This window comes from Zingiber officinale, chromosome 1B, assembly GCF_018446385.1.
Source record: "Zingiber officinale cultivar Zhangliang chromosome 1B, Zo_v1.1, whole genome shotgun sequence".
NCBI lineage: Eukaryota > Viridiplantae > Streptophyta > Magnoliopsida > Zingiberales > Zingiberaceae > Zingiber > Zingiber officinale.
The window spans coordinates 130319535-130338664 of NC_055986.1; positions in this window are offsets into that span (position 1 = coordinate 130319535).

Here is a 19130-nt window from a genome sequence, read left to right on the forward strand (position 1 = left end):
TTGTCGGGGTGCTCTGCCGTGCGGAGAAAATCGAAGAAGAGAAGGAACCGCGGGTCAGCCAGGGCTAGGGCTCAACGCTGATCGGAGGTCGACGCGGCAGAAAGTGGGTCGAAGAAGGCAGCGGCGCAAAAGGGCACAGTGGCTTCGGCAGGGCTCAACGGCGGCCGGCGGATCGTGTGCGGTGGCGAAACCGTGTGGCGTCGGTTAGGGCTCGAGAGAAGAAAAGAAAACGCACAAGGAGAAGAGGCTCGGGCGCAAAGGCTCAACGAGGAGAAAAGAAGAATATAAAATAAAGGAAAAGAAAAGTAAAAAGGAAATGTAATTATAAACTTTTCCTCGCTTAAACGGGTCGCCTAAGCAGGCTTTTCCGGGCCTCGTATTTATCCCCACTAACTCGTCCGTATGAGCTCCGAAAAATTCCCGAAAAATTTCCAAAAATTCCCTTATTAATATTCGCCTATTTTCGGTATTTTACATCATGATTCGTAATTTACCGACTAACATCAAGGTAACTAGAAGTCTAGGCATAACTTAGTGCATACTTTCACGATTCATAACATTTAGATAAGTAAAAGGTGCGAAAAATAAACTATAAAGAGTTCTAATTCTTTAAACTTGTTAGCCTCCAAGGTCTTTATTCCAAGTTCCTTCTCACACACATCTTATCGCATTTCCCTCCAGCCTCCGCTAATCCATCTTTCCTTTACCTTTATCTGCAGTATAAGGAAAAGAAAACTATAAGCTTGGGAGCTTAGTAATAACCATCTACCTCACAAAACATGCATTCTAGGAAATCATGCTTTTTAAAAGATGCTATTTGAAATACATGCTGATGATCATACTGAAAGTGCTATGAGCATGGTATATAGACATATAAGTCATGGCAATCAAATACTGAACATAAACTAATTACTGTATCATCAAAGAAACCAAACTGATACATGAGCTAAGCAAAAACTTGTGTTAGGTTAATGTTGTCGCTGAACTGTATTCATATATCTGATTTATAAAGTTTTGAAAACTATTTTCATAATAGATAAAAATACTAATCATGCTGCTGATGGGCCCGGCAACTGTACTTGCTATGCGTGCATCCCTAACTAGGCCTGAGGTAGCTAGTCCCGAATCTAGTAGGGTTTACTACGTTATCTAAACCTAGGGACGACTATGGGAGCCCAACCCAAGGACAACTGAGAGTCCAGTACAGTGCCACTGATAAAAGTAAAATACTATTCATAACTGATTTATTTTATCTTGCACTTACTAGATTATCTGAATCTAGAGCTAGGTTATCTGAACCTAGAGGCGACTGTCAGAGCCCACCCATTGGACCGTAGTCTCATACAAACTGAAGCAAGACTATGTATGCTATTTAAAAATGCATCTATGGCATTTAACTGAGCCATTAAAATGCCTACTGTAACATATCACTGTACTAGTCATTTTATCGAGCACCTAGTGTGCTCTAACTCTGTATATGGCTGCGCTAAGGTCATAAAAGCGAGCTAGGACCATAAAAGCATACGATTAGCTACTTATACTGCAGGTGAGAGGTTACTTACTTCCTGCGCTAAGTTTTCTTACAATCCGATCGCTAGGTTTCCGAAGAAGAAGATCTCTTCGACGATCTTCTTACGTCTACGCGTTCTTCTCGCGGAGAGGAGCGTTCTCGTATCGGAGACGTCGTTGGAAGGTGCTCCTACGACCCTAGAGATGGAACTCTAGGTTTCCTTGGGCTTGTGCGCCGAGAGGGTGAAGAAGAGAGAGAGAGGTTCGGCGGTGAGGGTTTAAGGGTGAGGAGGAGTTGTCGATCAGAAAAAAATAATCTCCCACTTAAATTTCCTATTTATATTAAGTGATAATTACAACCCAACTCGATCATAAATATAATTTCTCTCCCCTTCTTTTAGCACACCCCTGCTGGGGCCCCTTGGTTACTAAAGTCATCTATAAATCGTAGGGTCTAATGGTCTCGGGTTCAATTCCCGCTTAGACTATTTTTACGTTTTTATTTTAATTTTGCTACTTCTGCTACTCCAAAAATTCCATAAAATATTCTAAAATTTCAGAAAAAATAGAATATTTCTAAAATTAATTTGAGAATTTTAGGGCGTTATAGAGTCAAACTGGGTGACAGTAATGTTGAATATTAAAGGCGTAAAGGACAACACTCTAAATAAAACTGAATAGGAAATAAAGTAATAGCTAAGAACAATTTGATCCAAGAAAGAAAAAAACTGCAGAAATAAGAATCATTTAGGAATGTGTTAAATAACTGTCAAACTAAAGTTCCTTGATATAGGAAGAAAAAAACAACGAAAGCATGAATTGGGCACGAAGCGATAATATCAATTTCGAACCGATCCAACATATTGGGGAATCGTCTTCAATGTAAACCAGATTTTGATAATAATCAACAGGGAAAGAGTCAACAATCGAAGAGAATAAAAAGCTAAAATTAACTCAAATAAGGGCCTCCAAAAGAGTAAAAATCAGATTTCGATCAAAAGCTCAAACTCCAGTTTTTAAGGAATCAGTGACGAAGAAGATGACAGGAGAAGGATTATTAATTACCCGTAACCATCGACGAATCACTGCTGCTCTCAGATTACAAAACTGTGTTTGTCGATCCACACCTCTCTGTAGTGTTCGCCAATCGCTCTTACAGTCTAGAGAGAGAGGACTTCCCGAAGCCCCATCTGCGCTTCTCCTTGTGGTCCACCGGGAGCTCGCCGACGCATGTCTTCTTCCCGTCGAGAAGTCCCTGCAACCACCTGGCAGCAGGCCCTATCTGCTCACTGCTCTGTCACCCACGATGACTCCCCCATTCCTCACTCAAATCCGCAGTTAAGGCCACCAAGAGCGGGAAACCAACCCTAAAGCCACAACAGCAAGGAAAAGGAAGAAAGCTAGCAAAGAGAAGATCAGAATAGATTGGAAGAGAAAACGTGTGCGAAATATGGAGTCAAAGAGCCAAAGAAGCAACAGTGGAAGGTACTCGTCGAGCTTAGAAACCCGCTCACCAAGAAACGAGAAGAGAGCACACCATCGTGGAGGAAGATCCAGCGGAGACGGCACCCCTTACTGTCGCGCGATTGACAGGATGGCATGAAGAGATGGTATGGGGAGAGGGAAAGAAAAATGGCTTAGGGTTCGGGAATGCGAAGTGGAAAATAAGGCGCCGAAAAGATTTGCGGAGAGAGGGAAATGACGAAACGAATAAAGTTAAAGACAACGGTTTTATCAAAACTGTTGTCGTAGCCCCAAAAAAAGCACTTAAAGACAACGGATTTAGAAAACCATTGTAAAAAGTGTTGTTGATTCAAAAAAAAATCGCTCAATGACAACAGTTTTTCCAAAACCATTGTCTTTTATATTTAATGGGGAGTTCAAAGACAACGGTTTTGGCAAAAACCGTTGTCTTTGAGCAAATACGGAACGCTTTCTCTTAAAACCATTATCGTAGGGGTGTTGTCGTTTGCAGTTTTTGTTGTAGTGACAAAGTAATAAAATAACTTTTCAAAATATGTTAAGTCAAAACAATTTTTGAAAAGCATAGTGTTTTTTTATATATAAAACAAATTTGTAAAATAGTTTTCAAAATAATTTTTCAAAAGATTTTGCAAACATATTCCTCAAAAACACCTCCCTTGACGTCAACACTCCCCCTGAAGTCAACACTCTCCGTGAAGTCAATACTAGGATTTGGGCATAATTTCAAGGCTTTAGCACATTTGTCTACCTAAGTGTGCTAAGGAAATTGGAATCAGTAATACTCATGTTTAGTATACTATTTTCATAAGTATTTCTACATATTTATTATAACTATTCATTTAAGTTTCAAGTTAAATGCAATAATTTGCTATTAACTCAATTTAATACTTATTTGATTAAAATAACTTAAATTTTGTATTAATTGATTGAGTTAATTGATGAAAGTCTTAGTTATAATTTAATTTTTTATGTACATTATCCTTAGATTGACTAAGTTTAAAGTATTAATTCGGAGTTAAATTTAATAAAGTTACTAAACCAAGTTAAGTAATTTTAAGGTTCTTTAATTTAAGTCAATCTTTAATTGAGATAAATTATGATTTAAGTTTTAAGTTAAGTGTCCAAGTTTAAAAATGATTTTGAACGTATCATTTAAAACAATTTTTTAAAAGTGATTTTAAAAATAATTTTTAAAGGATTTTAAAATAATATTTAAAAGCTTTAAAATGATTTTTAAAGTTTTTTTAAATAACTTTTTAAAATGATTTTTAAAACAACTTTTTATTAGATTAATTAATCTGTTAATAAGTTAGTAGATAAGTAGATTAGGTTAATTTTTATAAGTAAGATTAGAAATTAACTAAATTAAATAAGTTGTTAATTTCAAGTTGTGAAATTACGTTGAATTTCAGTTAAGTATCATAGATTAGATTTAATTTTAATTTTAATTTTAAGTTTAGGTTTAAGTTTAAATTTTAAATTTAAAGTTTAATATTTAACCTAAACATTATGTAATTAGTTTAATTTAATTAGAATAATTAAATTAAATTTTAATTTAATTAAATTTAATTTTTAGTTAAGTTAATTTTAAATTTGATTTTTAATTTTAGTTTTAGTTTTGATTGAGGGTGTTTGGCTGAGCTTATAAGCTCTCTAAAGCAGCTTATAAGTTGTTTTGGAACTTATAAGCTCTTCAAATTTGTTTGGTAATTTTTTTTTCAAACAGCTTATAAGCTGTCAAAATAAGCTGTTTTGGAACTTATAAGTTATTTTTAAAAAAGTATGGGAGACCTTACTTTTTTAAAAAGATCTTATTTTAATAATTTTCTTCTCTAAAATACCCTTATATAATTTTATAAATCCCTATCTTATCCTCCATAAATTTTTACAAACCTAATATCTTTCTATCTCTGCCGCTTTCTCTTCCAGCGTCGTGTCATCTTCTCCGTCGACGTCTCTTTCTAATTTTTCTCTCCCCCGATATAGAAATTTGCCCAAACTCTCTATTAATAAAAAGCCCAAACCCCTCTATTAATAATATTATACTCTTTTTGATAATTTTATTAATAAAAAGATCTTATAATACCAAACACATCAATACCTTTAAGTTGATTGTAATAAATTCACCCAAACACTTTAACAACTTATTTTTAAAATAAGATTTAACAACTTATAAGCTCATAAAACAGTTTATAAGATGTATAAGCTTATAAGCTATTTTTATTAAATTTAAGTTAGTTAAAAATAGATTTTAAGTTAAAAAAAATAAATTTTAAAATAAATTTTTAAGTTAATTTTTACAATAATTTTTAAAATAGATTTTAAAGTTAATTTAAAATAATTTTCCAAATAGATTTTCAAGTTAATTTTTAATGTAAAATTTTAAGTTATATTTTTAAAATAAATTTAAAAATAGATTTTTAAGTTAATTTTAAAATATATTTTAAGTTAATTTTTTAAAATAATTTTTAAAATAGATTTTTGAGTTACCAGATTTTCAGTTAATTTTTAAAATAGATTTTTATGTCAAATAAATTTTAAGAAAATTTTTATGTCAAAATAATTTTTAAGAAAATTTTTAATTTAAAATGAATTTTAATAAAATTAAAATTAAAATAATCTTTTAAAATAAAATTTTAAGTTAAAATAATTTTTTAGAAAACTTTTAAGTTAAAATAATTTTGAATAAAATTTTAATTTAAAAATATTTTAAGAAAATTTTTAGGTTAAAATAATTTTTAATAAATTTTTAAGTAAAATAATTTCTAAGAAAATTTAATTTAAAATAAAATTTTAATTAAAAAAAATTTATAAGAAACTCTTTAAGTTAAAATAATTTTTAATAAAATTTTAAGTTAAAATATTTTTTTTTAAAAAAATAAATTTAAAATAATTTTTAAGTTAATTAATTGTTAATATAATTTTAAGTTAATTTAATTTTTAAAATAATTTTTAAGCTAAATTAATTTTTAAAATAACTTTTAAGTTAAAATAATTTATAAAATAATTTTTACGTTAAATTAGTTTTTTTAAATAATTTAGAAGTTAAAGTAATTTTTTCAAAACAATTTTTAAGTTAAATTAATTTTTGAAATAATTTCGTAAAATAATTTATAAGTCAAATTAATTTTATAATATAATTCCTTAAAATAATTTTTTAGTTAAATAAATTTTATAAATAATTTTTAAGATAAAATAATCTTAAAGTTAAATTCATTTTTAAAAGAAATTTTTAGTTATATTAATTTTCAAAAATAATTTCTTAAAATAATTTGTAAGACAAATTATTTTTTAAAATAATTTGAAACTGAATTAATTTTTAAAATAATTTTTAAGTTAAAATAATTTTTAAGCTAAATTAATTTTTAAAATAATTTTTAAGATAAAATAATTTTTAATTTAAATTATTTTTTAAAATAATTTTAAATTTAAATTATTTTTTAAAATAATTTTTATTTTAAATTAATTTTTAAAAATTATTTTTATGATAAAATAATTTCTAAAATAATTTTAAAGCTAAATTAAGTGTTTTAAAATAATTTTTAAGTGATATTAATTTTTAGAATAATTTCTTAAAATATTTTCTTAAAATTATTTTTAAGTTAAATTATTTTTTTATGAATAATTTGAAATCGAATTATTTTTCAAAATTATTTTTATGTTAAATTAATTTTTAAAATTATTTTTAAGATAAAATAATTTTTAATATAATTTTTAAGTTAAATTATTTATAAAATAATTTTTATCTTAAAATAATTTTAAAATTAATGTTTAAAATTAATTTTTAAACTCAAATTGTCCTTCTTTAAAAGGAGTGTATTTAATGTTTAAGTTTTTATTAATTTTAAATTTGAATTAATTAAATTATTTGAATTATATCTCTTTAAATGTTTATCTTTTAACCTTTTATTAATTATTAATTTTGAATTTCCTAGATTATCTTTGTTTAACATTTAATTTTAAGTTTGTTAAATTTGGTTTTGATTTTATCAAATTGTTTGATTTTATCCTTATATTTTCTTTGTCTTTTAAGTTAATATGATTAGTTGAATTTATTAGATTAGTCTTATCTTTAAAATTTAATTTTTTATTAATTAAATTATCTTGGGTTTGGATAGGATTTTCTGGATTGATATTATCTAGATTATTAAATAATTTATTAAAAAATTTATTAATTTTATCTAGATCAATATTGACCTTGTCATCATTATCATTTGAATTTTCAGATTTATTTAAATTTGATTTTTTAATATTTAACTTTTCTGAATTGGTTAATTTATTTAAATTTTTGTGTAAAATAATATTTTTAATATTATTAGTTGAATTTTTCTTAGAGGTAGAGTCATTCAAATTGATTTGGTTATCATTTGAATTTTTAGGGTTATTATTTATTTTTAGATTTTCTGAATTTTCTAGATTAATTAGATTTGTTTTATCAAATAATATCCTAGGGGTATTTTTGCATGTATTGTCAAATACACTATTTTTACGTATATTTTCAGAAATATTAACATGCATATTTTTTAAATTACTACTAGCAAGGGTATTTTGGTAAACATTACTAACCTTGAGCACAACCCCTAATTCAGTAGGCTTTTTGATTGGATTTGACTCGAGTCCAGATTTGATTTTGACTTGATTGTCTAACTCTAACGACTCCTCGTATAGCTTAATCAACTTATTCCAAAGCTCATGTGCATTCTTGTACTTTTCTAGTCTGCATAAAACATTATTAAGTAAAATATTACAAATAAGTTTACTTACATTTTCGTTCAATTCTGAGTCTTGAGAAGGTTTTCTCAATATCAACACATTATCAAATTTTAGGCTTCCTAAGAACCATTCCATTCCTCGCCTCCAGTAGTTGAAATTTTCTTGATCGTATGATGGTGGTTCGTGGATGCTCCGTCCTTCTTGAATAGACATTGGTATATTTTTAAAAAAAATAGACCAAAAATCATTTCCAAGACTTTGTCTTGGGGTAAGCAATGTGGGAGATAAAGAAATATGCGTGAGAAAAATATTTTTTTTTTAAAAAAAATAATAAAATATTACTACAAATTTTGTTAAACGTGATTTTTTGTCAACACTAACCAACGTTGAAAAAATGAAAATGAATTTTTCAAAAATATTTTTGGAGGGAAAAAAATGGAAGGTGTAAGAATATTTTTTAAGCAAAAATGATATCTAATTTTTCTTTTAAAAAAGACCCCATTTGTCTGATTGGTGGTTGCACCAAATCAGAGCGGTACCTGCTCTGATACTACTTGTTAGATCATGAAAGTTGATAGAGCGGGGAGGGGTGAATATTGATTGAGAAATTTTAAGTGAGTACGCAACGGGAAAATAAAAACAATGCTAACATAAACCAATTTACTTGGTTCGGAGCCTTGGTCGATTCCTACTCCAAGGCCCGCACTCGTCGAGTCCTTTCGTTGGGCAATCACTAATAGTTCGTAAAAAGGTTTACAAATTTGAGTATAAGAACTACAAAAAGATGAACAATACCGACAACAATAAACAGAACTTGAGCCGCAGGTTGTCGGAGGAGCAACGTCGCAGGAGCACAGCGCAGTAGAGAAGATGTCATTGTTGTACTTTGCTTCAGGACTCACCCTCCTTATATAGGAGGCTCCGGGCGCCCGGATCCCTTCCGGACGCCTGGACTGTGACGTATCCCAGCCAACCAGTGAGCTCCATGTGCGACGACTGCGTCAGGATGAAATTTGCCTTCCGAGCACCTAGACCAGTTCCGAGCGCCCGGATAACTTTTCTCCAGAATGTCCTTCTCCTACAAGAAAGAGTTAGTCCGAGGCAAAACTAATAGTTTAAACTACCCTACAAAATAGAAGTTATCACAATAGAAGAAGAGTAGTAATTAGATTCCGTCTCACCGAGATCAGAATCTAATCAAGATCTCAACTTAGATTTCCGAAATAGTTCTAAGTTGGATCGATGCCTAAGTTCCCTTCCCGGCAATGCGTCCTCACAGTCACTCTCCTCCAGTGACTTACCTTAACTTACCTGCCAGACATCCGGTCAGCCCGTCGACCCATCTGAACTTCGTGCCAGCTATTAGGCCAGCCCGTCGACCTAGCTGGACTTCGTGCCAGACATCTGATCAGCCTGTCGACCAGTCTGGGCTTCTCCTGCAACACTGAGTTAACACAATAAATGAAACAGTACAATTAAACTTAGGGTTACCTCCTTAGGGTTGCCTAGCTTCACTCACTAGGACTTCCATTGCTTAGCTTCACTCACCAGGACTTTCTCCACCTAGCTTCACTCACTAGGGTCTGGCTTCACTCACCAAGACTTCCTTCACCTAGCTTCACTCACCAGGGCCTAACTTCACTAACCAAGACTTCCACCACCTAGCTTCACTCACTAGGGACCGACTTCACTCATCGGGACTTCCACCACCTAGCTTCACTCACTAGGACCCGACTTCACTCACCAGGACTTCCACTTTTCTAGTAATCTAGTCCTGACTGGACTTCTCTCTCCCAAACATCAAGTCCTATTTGGGTCAACCCTTGGTCATATTGTCAAACATCGAAACCCTAGAGTCGATTGCACCAACATGGAATTCTCATATCCTATTGAAGATGGAGTCCTAGTCCCGTGCGACAAATGATGCACCAACCTGAAAGATAATTGAGGCTGACGCCAAAGCTACTCAGACTCTACAATGTGGGTTGACAAAAAAAGAGCTAAACTGAGTCAGCCCGTTTTCAAGCGCGAAAGAACTATGGGAGAAGCTGATTGAACTACACGAGGGAACCTCAGACACCAAGGTAAGTAAGTGTGATTTGATTCTAAATAAATTGTATAATATAAAAATATAGGAGAGTGAGATGGCGAGCCAACTACACACACACATCCAAGACCTCATCAATGGTCTCCATGCAATTGGTCAAAAGGTAGAAAATCACGACATTATTAGGTATGCATTCAATGTCTTTCCGAGGAATACTTTGTGAGCATCCATGGTAGATGCTTACAAAGTGTCTAAGGATCTTTCGTAAATTAAATTAGACAATTTTTTTTTTCTGAATTTGAATTTCAAGAACAAACTGCTGGTTGAGAAAGGTATTACTTTGATCACAGGTATAATTAAAATGTAGGAACCAAAATCCAAGCGTCAGACTGAACCTGAGTCCAAAGATGAACTAGACTCAGAAGATGACGATGATGAGATCACTGTCGAGCTCGTCAACCTTGTACGAAAAATTTACAAGAAGAAGAAACAATTCACCAAAAAGGAGATCAAGAAGGTGATCCAGTCAATAATAGTACAACCGAGTCCAAAAGACAAGTCCGAAGTAACTTGCTATGGCTGCAATAAAAAGGGGAATATCAAGGCCAACTATCCAAATCAGAAGGAAACAAAGAAGCAACGGAGGAAGAAGGTACTATAGGCAACGTGGGATGAATCCTCTTCAGAAGATTTTGACGAAGATGTCGAACAAATGAGCTTCCTCGCACTTACGGCTCGAGAACAAGTCGACGAATCTAAAACTGAGAGCGAGTCAGAAATCGAGTCTAAGAGAAGCCACAGATCCATATTCATTTCTGAAGAGCCTAACAACACTGTAGGTTCTTCTCAAATAGATAAGCTACATAACTTAGTAAATTATCTCATGCGCAAGCTAGCCAAATATAATGTTCGGGTCAAGTCACTCCAAAAGGAGGTAACATCCCTTAAGGAAGTGACTAACCCAAGCTCCTTGACTGAATCCATTCAGACCGGAACTTCAACTCGAGTCCAACAACTTGAGGAAGAAAATTTCAACCTGAAAAGTCAAGTCAAGGAACTGAAGGATGTAAGATTGTAAAGCGCTAGAGGGGGGTGAATAGCGTTCTTGGCTTTTACTTTTGTTTTGAGTAAACATGCAACGGAATAAATAGAAATCAATCGAGAACACCAAGGATTTACTTGGTTCGGAGCTTGTGGTGACTCCTACTCCAAGGCTCACACGTAAGAATGCTTTCGATGGGCAATCACTATAGCTTCAAAAATTACAACTTGAATTACAATATTAATGCAATAATTAAAAGTATACCAACAAAAAGAAAGGAGAACTTAAGGCTTCCGATTGTTGGAGTTGAGTTACGGCTTTATCAGATTGTCCTTTGAGTAGCACACGGAAGAAGGATTGCAAGTTTGTGTTGTTCTTTAGGCTCTGCTCGAGACTTCCTTATATAGCCTGCTGAAGGCGCCTTCAGCCTGTATGGAAGGCGCCTTCAGCTAAGGCTTTATCCCCCATCAATCGGAATCGATTACCTCCGTTGTGTTCGCTGCTTATCCATTCAAAGGCACCTTCAAGATCCATAGAAGGCGCCTTCCATCCAATGTCCAAGGCACCTTCAAGGCCCTTCAAATGCGCCTTCAGCCTTGCTTCCTACACAACTGTAGCCTAGGTGCCTGAGGCACCTCCAACAACCCCGGAGGCGCCTCGAATACTATTCATCTGAGCTCTTCCCTGTATAACTCCCTTCCTATAAGCCATATTAGTCTACAAACAAAGTATACCCTGTAAAATAAAATTAACACAATATAGACATGAAAAATAAAGCATTTGACAACCTTCGGACTATCTGATTCTGACTTCAAGTTTCTTGGAAATCCTAGGTCGAACTGACACCTACTGTTCTCCCACAGGGGAGCGCGTCCTCACCTACTCCTCTTAGAAAAGTTTACCTGTTGCCAAATTAATCCTCCAGACCAACTGGGCTTTTGCTCAGCGTCCGAAACTTCTAGTCTTCATGCTGGAAGTCCGCACCATGACCCGTCTAGACTTCCACCCAGTTCACGACACTAGGATTTCTGTTAGAGTGTATAATAAAAGCCTAGCTTTTGTATAAACATTTATTTAGAAATAAAGAATCATAATGGTCAAATATCTACATTTATTTGTTAAATGTAATTTGTTCAATTAATTTATATAGTAGATAACATGGTGTGTGGTGTAACACACAGAACATCATGTTGTCGGTTCTTTATAAATTATAAATAGTTGCTCGTGACTAAGATGGAAAGGAACAAACCGTTGAAGTAGTCATAGTGTAATTAAGTATTAGTTTATCTTAACTAATAAATTACACTGATACACTCCAAGTGTATTGAGTAGGACCATTTTAGGTAAGTTCTTTTTGTACTGACTTTATAAAAGAACTAGACCTTAATTATTATGGAAGTGTGTGCTCTTAATCCTAATATGATAACAAACACATATATTTAGTATTTATTTCTTTGACTTATCAATGGGTGAGATTTAGCTCGATAAATCAATAAGCCCGATAAGTTAGGAAATGATATTACTTATAGTGTGTGTTATTGATTATAGAAGGAAACTGTGTCCTAGTAATCTAGGTTGAGAATGTCCCCAAGAGGAGCTCATAAGGATTGTCATTTTAAACCCTGCAGGTGGACTTAGTCCGACATGACAATGAAGTTGAGTGGTACTACTCTTGGAGCTAGATATTAATTAAGTGAGTTGTCAGTAACTTACTTAATTAGTGGACATTCGTTATCTTTAACACAGGGAGACTAACACACTCATGATAAGAAGGAGCCCATAATGTAATTTGGGATTGGTGCGGTAGTGCGATAATAACTCTCTAGTGGAATGAGTTATTATCGATGAACTTGAGTTTTTGTGTGTTCGGGGAGAGCATGGGATACTCAAGCTCATCGGAAGGCCAAAACCAATTTCTCCTCTAGGTCCCTGTCGTAGCCTCATTATAGCCTCAAGTCCATCCAAATATAAGTCCATCTTGGTGTCCAAGAAGGAGGCCGGTCCAATGCTTGGTGACCAAGCAAGGGCCGGTCACATCCTCTTCTATAGGGGCCGACCCTTTGCTTGGTGACCAAGCATGTAGGGGTCGGCCACAATAATTCAAACAAGGAGGGGTGTTTTGAATTTTTAAATCTTCTCTTTGTAGAAAACTATAAGTTTTAAAAGAGAGATTTTAATTTCAAAAACTTTCCTTATTTGAATTAGGCCACATGTTTTAAAAGAAAGTTTAAAAGATTTTAAAACTTTCATTTTTTAACCATCCTCATGGTTTAAGAAAAAAAAGGAAGATAAGTTTTAAAATTTAAATTTTCTATCACCATGTTAAAAAAAGAAATTTTATAAGAGAAGTTTTAAATTTTAAAACATGATTTTAATTTTTAGAACTTTTCTTTTTTAACTCCTACTTTAGGAAAGAGAGCTTGTAAAATTTTATAAGAGTTTTTCTTCTTGTAAAATTTTATAAAAAAAAATTATTTCCTTCCTCTTATAGGGGCCGACCACCCTTGCTTGGTGCCCAAGCAATGTGGCCGGCCAAAACAAAAAAAATAAAATCATCATCTAAATTGATTTGGTGATTGATTCAATCAAGAGGAAAGAAAAGGAAAAATAAAAGGGAAAAGGAAAAACTCTTGGAAGATTTTAATTTTTGTAAAAATTCTTCCCTTATTTTCCTTGGGAAAGTATTATAAAAGAAGGGAAGGAGAGGCTTCATAGGTGAATGAATTGTTTTTCTCTCTTCTCTCTAGTCTCCTCCTTGGGGTCGGCCCCTAGCTCTTTATCATGCTAGGGCCGACCACATATTGCTTGTGGTTTCTTTTAAGTGGCCGAATACAAGAAGGAGGAGAAGGGGAAGAAGAAGAAGAAGAAGAATAAGAAGGAGGCATCTAATTCTAGTCTCTTGCTTGTGCTCTCTCATGATAGTCGGATCTCTCCCCTTCCCTTTCCCTTGCTCTCTTTGATTCCTAAATTGGTGGTGGTGGCCGGATTTTAGAGGAGGAAGAAGAAAGCTCTTTGGATGGTGTTCATCTTGGAGGATCGTCGTCCACACGATGTCCAAGGCGAGGCGAGGAATACGGCAGAAGATCTCGAGGTCATTAACATATAAAGAGAAGGTATAACTAGTAATTTTCTTCCGCATCATACTAGTTATTTTTCTTTGTATGAATTCCAAACACAAGAGGCATTAGATCTAGTTTTTCGAATTTATTTTTTGAGTTTATGTTTTCTTTGTTTTTCGAATTTGTGATTCGATTGTTCTTTTTGGTTAACCTAGAGTTATTTAAGAAAATTAAATATTAGCTTTCCTTAAAATGCTTTGTCTAGGCAGTGGTGGTTGCTCCCATATCCAAGAAGGTCATGTGCCTCGCAATGCAGTCTTGGAAGCCAATCTTGAAAATTAATATTTAATGGAATTAATAACCTAGGTGGATTTGAATCAATAGTGTTAAGTTCCGCTTGCGATTCAAATCTAAACCATTAAAAACAAATAAGTTAAATTTGGAATCAATGATGTTAAGTTCCGTCTGTGATTCCTAATTTAACTTCTAAAGAACACAATAGGTTATTTAAGGAAATGTTTGACACTTGTACAAAATTTTTATACAGTGAAACCGGTACGATTTTCCTAGGACTAACCAACAATTGGTATTAAAGCTAGGGTTTGCCTCTGTGTGTTTAGAATTCAAATGGGTTATGCACATGTCATACATAATTTAGGCAGGATAATAGTAGGATGTGCTACCTTTTTGGTTGTAGACTCCAACTATTATGGCTTATAGATGTTGTGTGTGATTGGACCCTTGGACATGTCAAGGGCATTATTGTATGTGTGTATGATTGTATGTAACTAATACAGCAATTGCTGTATTAGCCCTAGGATTTTAGAATTTTATTTTTGATCTAGATTTCACGTACATTCCCTCGTGGAATATAGGATCGAGACATGTAAAATTCTATTTTTGTCATGGATCGGATGCTTGCGAGGCATGATACTTTTGAAGCACCAGAGGCACAGCGGGATAAGAAGAAAGATGGATGCGACGTCTCGACCCGATGGCGGTGGCTAAAGATGGCAGCAGCTAGGGTTGGAGCATAATGAAGACATTGATGGAAAAGGCCATAATAGTTGGAAAATTAATTTTAAAATTTATTATTTTTATTTACTGTGATGTTTATGCGCATGTGATGTATGCTAGTATAGGTTAAAATCCTCATTTTTAAATAACTAAGTGGGAGAGGGATTTTAATAAATTCCACGGTCTCCATTACTGGTTTGTAAGTGATGCAACAAGCTTGCGTGTTGGCTCTGAGTGCCTCCCTCCACAACGAATGAGTTTGTTGCGGATCACTAGATCAAACTTCCTTTATGGATGGTTATAGGAAATTATTTAGGAGCGTGTGATCTTCTCCAACTGAAGGGGTATAATCCTATTTAATGGACTAAGTATCAAGTAATGATATACACTTAGACACATTCAATAGTATCCTCCCCAACGGAGTCACTGCTATTGTTTTGCGGGACCAAAGCAATACCAACTATTAATTTGTCATAAAGTTAGGTAAAACCCCCCTCTTACAAATGTTTGAATTTGTATACGTCAACACTAATGTGGCATACAAAATTCACGGTGTTTGAGGTAATTTTATTTATCATAAAGTTAGGTTGACAATATAAAATGGGTAATACCTCCTCTTACAAACAATTGAATTTGTATATGTCCACACTAACGTGACATACAAAATTCATGGTGTTTGAGGTAATTCAAGGTTGACAAGATAATTAATGGGTAAGACCCTCCTCTTACGAATGTTGAATTTGTATACGTCCACACTAACATGGCATGCATAATTCCCGGTGTTTGAGGTGTTGATGAATTTAAATAATATTGTTTGAGGAATCAATGTTATTTTAAATTCAAAGTTTTGACCAAAATATTTGATCAAAGATAGACCAACTATAAATTTTATTTGTCATGAAGTTAGTATGACGAGATAATAAAATTAATGGACAAAATCTCTTTTTTTTTTTTGAATTTGTATACGTCCACACTATCGTGGCATACAAAATTCACGGGGTTTTTAAAGAGTTGGTCTTGACCAAATATTTTTGTGATTCTTAGGATTTTAAATGTTAGTCAAACCCCTAGTTGTTATACTATAGAAAAGACTTAGTAGTCCCAATTATAATGATTGGAAATAGGACTGGGACATTAAGGTAGACTGTCTTCTTAGAACTGAGAACAATATAGGTGTATTTAATTCATTAGTTGTTGATGTTGGTTAAACCTAGGAAAACGTACCGATTCCACTGTACAAAAAATTTTGTACAAGTGTCGAACCTTTCCTTAAATAACCTATTGTGTTCTTTAGAAGTTAAATAAGGAATCGCAGACGGAACTTAACATCATTGATTCCAAATTTAACTTATATGTTCTTAATGGTTTAGTTTTGAATCGCAAGTGGAACTTAACACTATTGATTCAAATCTACCTAGGTTATTAATTCCATAAATATTAATTTCCAAAATTGGCTTCCAGGACTGCATGGTGAGGCACATGACCTTCTTGGATATGGGAGCAACCACCACCGCCTAGGCAAAGCCTTTTAAGGAAAGCTAATATTTATTTCCTTAAATAACTCTAGGTTAACCAAAAGGAACAATCAAATCACAAATTCGAAAAAGAAGAAAACACAAAATCGAAAAATAAATTCGATAAACTAGATCTAATTGCCTCTTGTATTTAGAATTCATACAAATAAAAATAACTAGTATGATGCGGAAGAAAAATACTAGTTATACCTTCTCTTTGTAAGCTAATGACCTCGAGATCTTCTGCCGTATTCCTTGCCTCGCCTTGGACGTCGTGTGGGCGACGATCCTCCAAGATGAACACCACCCAAAAGCTTTCTCCTTCTTCTTCTAAAATCCGGCCACCACCACAAGGAGAAGAGAGCAAAGGGAGAGGAAGAAGGGAGAGGGCCGGCCACCAAGAGATCATCCAAGCAAAAGAATAAGAGTTGTGTCTCATGAAGCCCCCTCACCCCTTCTTTTATATGTAACAACCCAAATTTCTCTATTTCGAGTCCCAAAAGTAATTTAAAAATATTTGGAAAGGCTTTTAAAATATTCTAGAGATTTTTAGAGTATTTTTATGTAATTTTTGGAGGTCGTTTAGTATTTTTATTAAACGAAGGAAGTTTTGACAAAAATTATCAAAGCAGAGATTCGAACCGTGAACCGAACCTTAACCGAAACCAGCTAGCCAAACGGTCTGCGACCCTTTTGTGAAAATATAAGGAATGACATATTTATAAGCAGTAGTTAGGAATGTTTAAAATAGAACGAAATAAAAGTGCGCGGCTGAGGGTTCGAAGCCGAGACCTTTGACCCGAACAAAATCTACCTAACCAGCTATGCTTGCGGGCGATGTTAATGAAGGAAAGAGTGAGTAATATTTAAAGTATAGTAATTAATAAAAATCTTAGTTATAAGAAAAGGTTTAAGTTTTTTTCCCGAAACCTAAACTTCTTCTCACCCGAACCTTTTCTCCTCTACTTCTCGCGTGCGACGGCGCCGTTTCTGCCCGAGCGAAGGAATACAAAGCCCTAGCTTCGTCTCCGGCGGCTGGCGAAGGCCTTCTTCCGGCGAACCTTGCGGATCCGAGCTCCTCTCGTCGAAGAGAACGCGTGAGCACGGAAGAGAAGTCGAAGTCTTCATCTCCCCGAAGCCCTAGCTGCCTTCCTCGGCTGTAAGTCCAAGAAATCGCATGGTAAGTTGCTACTCACCTGCGGTAAGAGTAGTTCCAAATTTAATTTGGAGTTTCCTGGTTTTTGATTATTTTTGAGTATGCTGTGAAGTTTTGTTTTGGTGTTTTGGAATGTGCCGTGAGGAAATTTCGGGTTTTGCTAGGGGTTTTAGTTCTTCTAGTATTTGAATTATACTATAAGGGCTATGGTTTAGGGTTTACTGCTGTGGGGTACAAAGGATCCGAGTTTGATTGAGTTTCTTTTGAGCTTTCAGAATAAGTGGTAAGATTTAGGTGTTTGAAGCTGCTACTGTGAGTTTTATAAGGAAGAAGAGAAGAGATTTGAATGAATTGAACATGTAGTTGGCTTCCTAGTTTTATAATCTGGTTCCCTTGTCGTGGCACATAGCAATCAACCTTTTAATAGCATGTGCTTAATAGAAAATCTATCAATGCACTGCTTAATAGAACAATTGATGTTCGGTTCTTAACAGAAATCTACCAATGCGTTTATTAAGGGCTTACGGTATCACCCTTTCTAACAGATTTTATTAAATTGTGTATGTTCCTAAGCTTTAGAAGATTATGTGTGGCTATAGTAGAAAGAGACCAATGCTTATTTTCTCTTTGCATTGCTGCTATAGTATGCTTTAAGATTTCAGTTTTTTTTCTGTGCCATTGGTTTCCTGTAGCTAGTGTGCTTTGTTGACCTTGCTTTCATATTTTGTGTACAGCATTGCTTTCAAATTCCTTTCCGGGAATTTGAAAGGATAGCAAGGTTACTTGAACTTTTCATTGTAGGTGTTGAGTCCTTCTCCTATTGGACATGGCATGGGTGGTTAGGTTTATGGATTGAAGTAAGATTTCTTGTGAATTCATTTGGATTTCCGAACAGTGCATGTTTATTTATAAGGAATTAGTGTAGAGTTCTGATATGGCATGTTTAAGGATTTCTGATGTTTTATAAAGGTATAAGCTTGAACTAGTTTTACATAGGTTTGTTTAAGATTCCAGTTACAAGGTTTTAGCTAATTCTTGATGATGTTTTTTTTTAGGTTTAGATGAACTTGTTAAATTGTTTCCAGTATTTTGCTTCCAGTTGTCCATATGGAATAGAGTTTGTAAAGAGTTTTATTAACTTTTGGAAACCGTTTTGGAGTTTGTTCTGGAGATGTTAGGAGCTCTAAATACTAGTGATTTCTAGAGTTGATAGGAAAAGATTAATATTTTAAAGTATAAGTTTTAGAGAGTTTCAAGTTCTAACTAGTTTAGACCTTTTTAGCATTATTTAATGGGCAAGGACAGCCCTTTTGTGTAAAGTATAAGTATTAGTTTTCTCGCTATGAAATGGGCACAAACAGCCCCACTTTGAGTTTCTGTTTAGATAATTTTCTTCTGTTAAATCTGAGCTTGAGGTTTAGATATGCTACTTCCATTCAAGTATATGGATTTGAGGTTCTTTATGTTAAATTTGAGCATGAGGTTTAGATAATTTGTTTATGTTAAATCTGAGCATGAGGTTTAGATAATTGGTTTATGTTAAATTTGAGCATGAGGTTTAGATAATTTGCTTATGTTAAATCTGAGC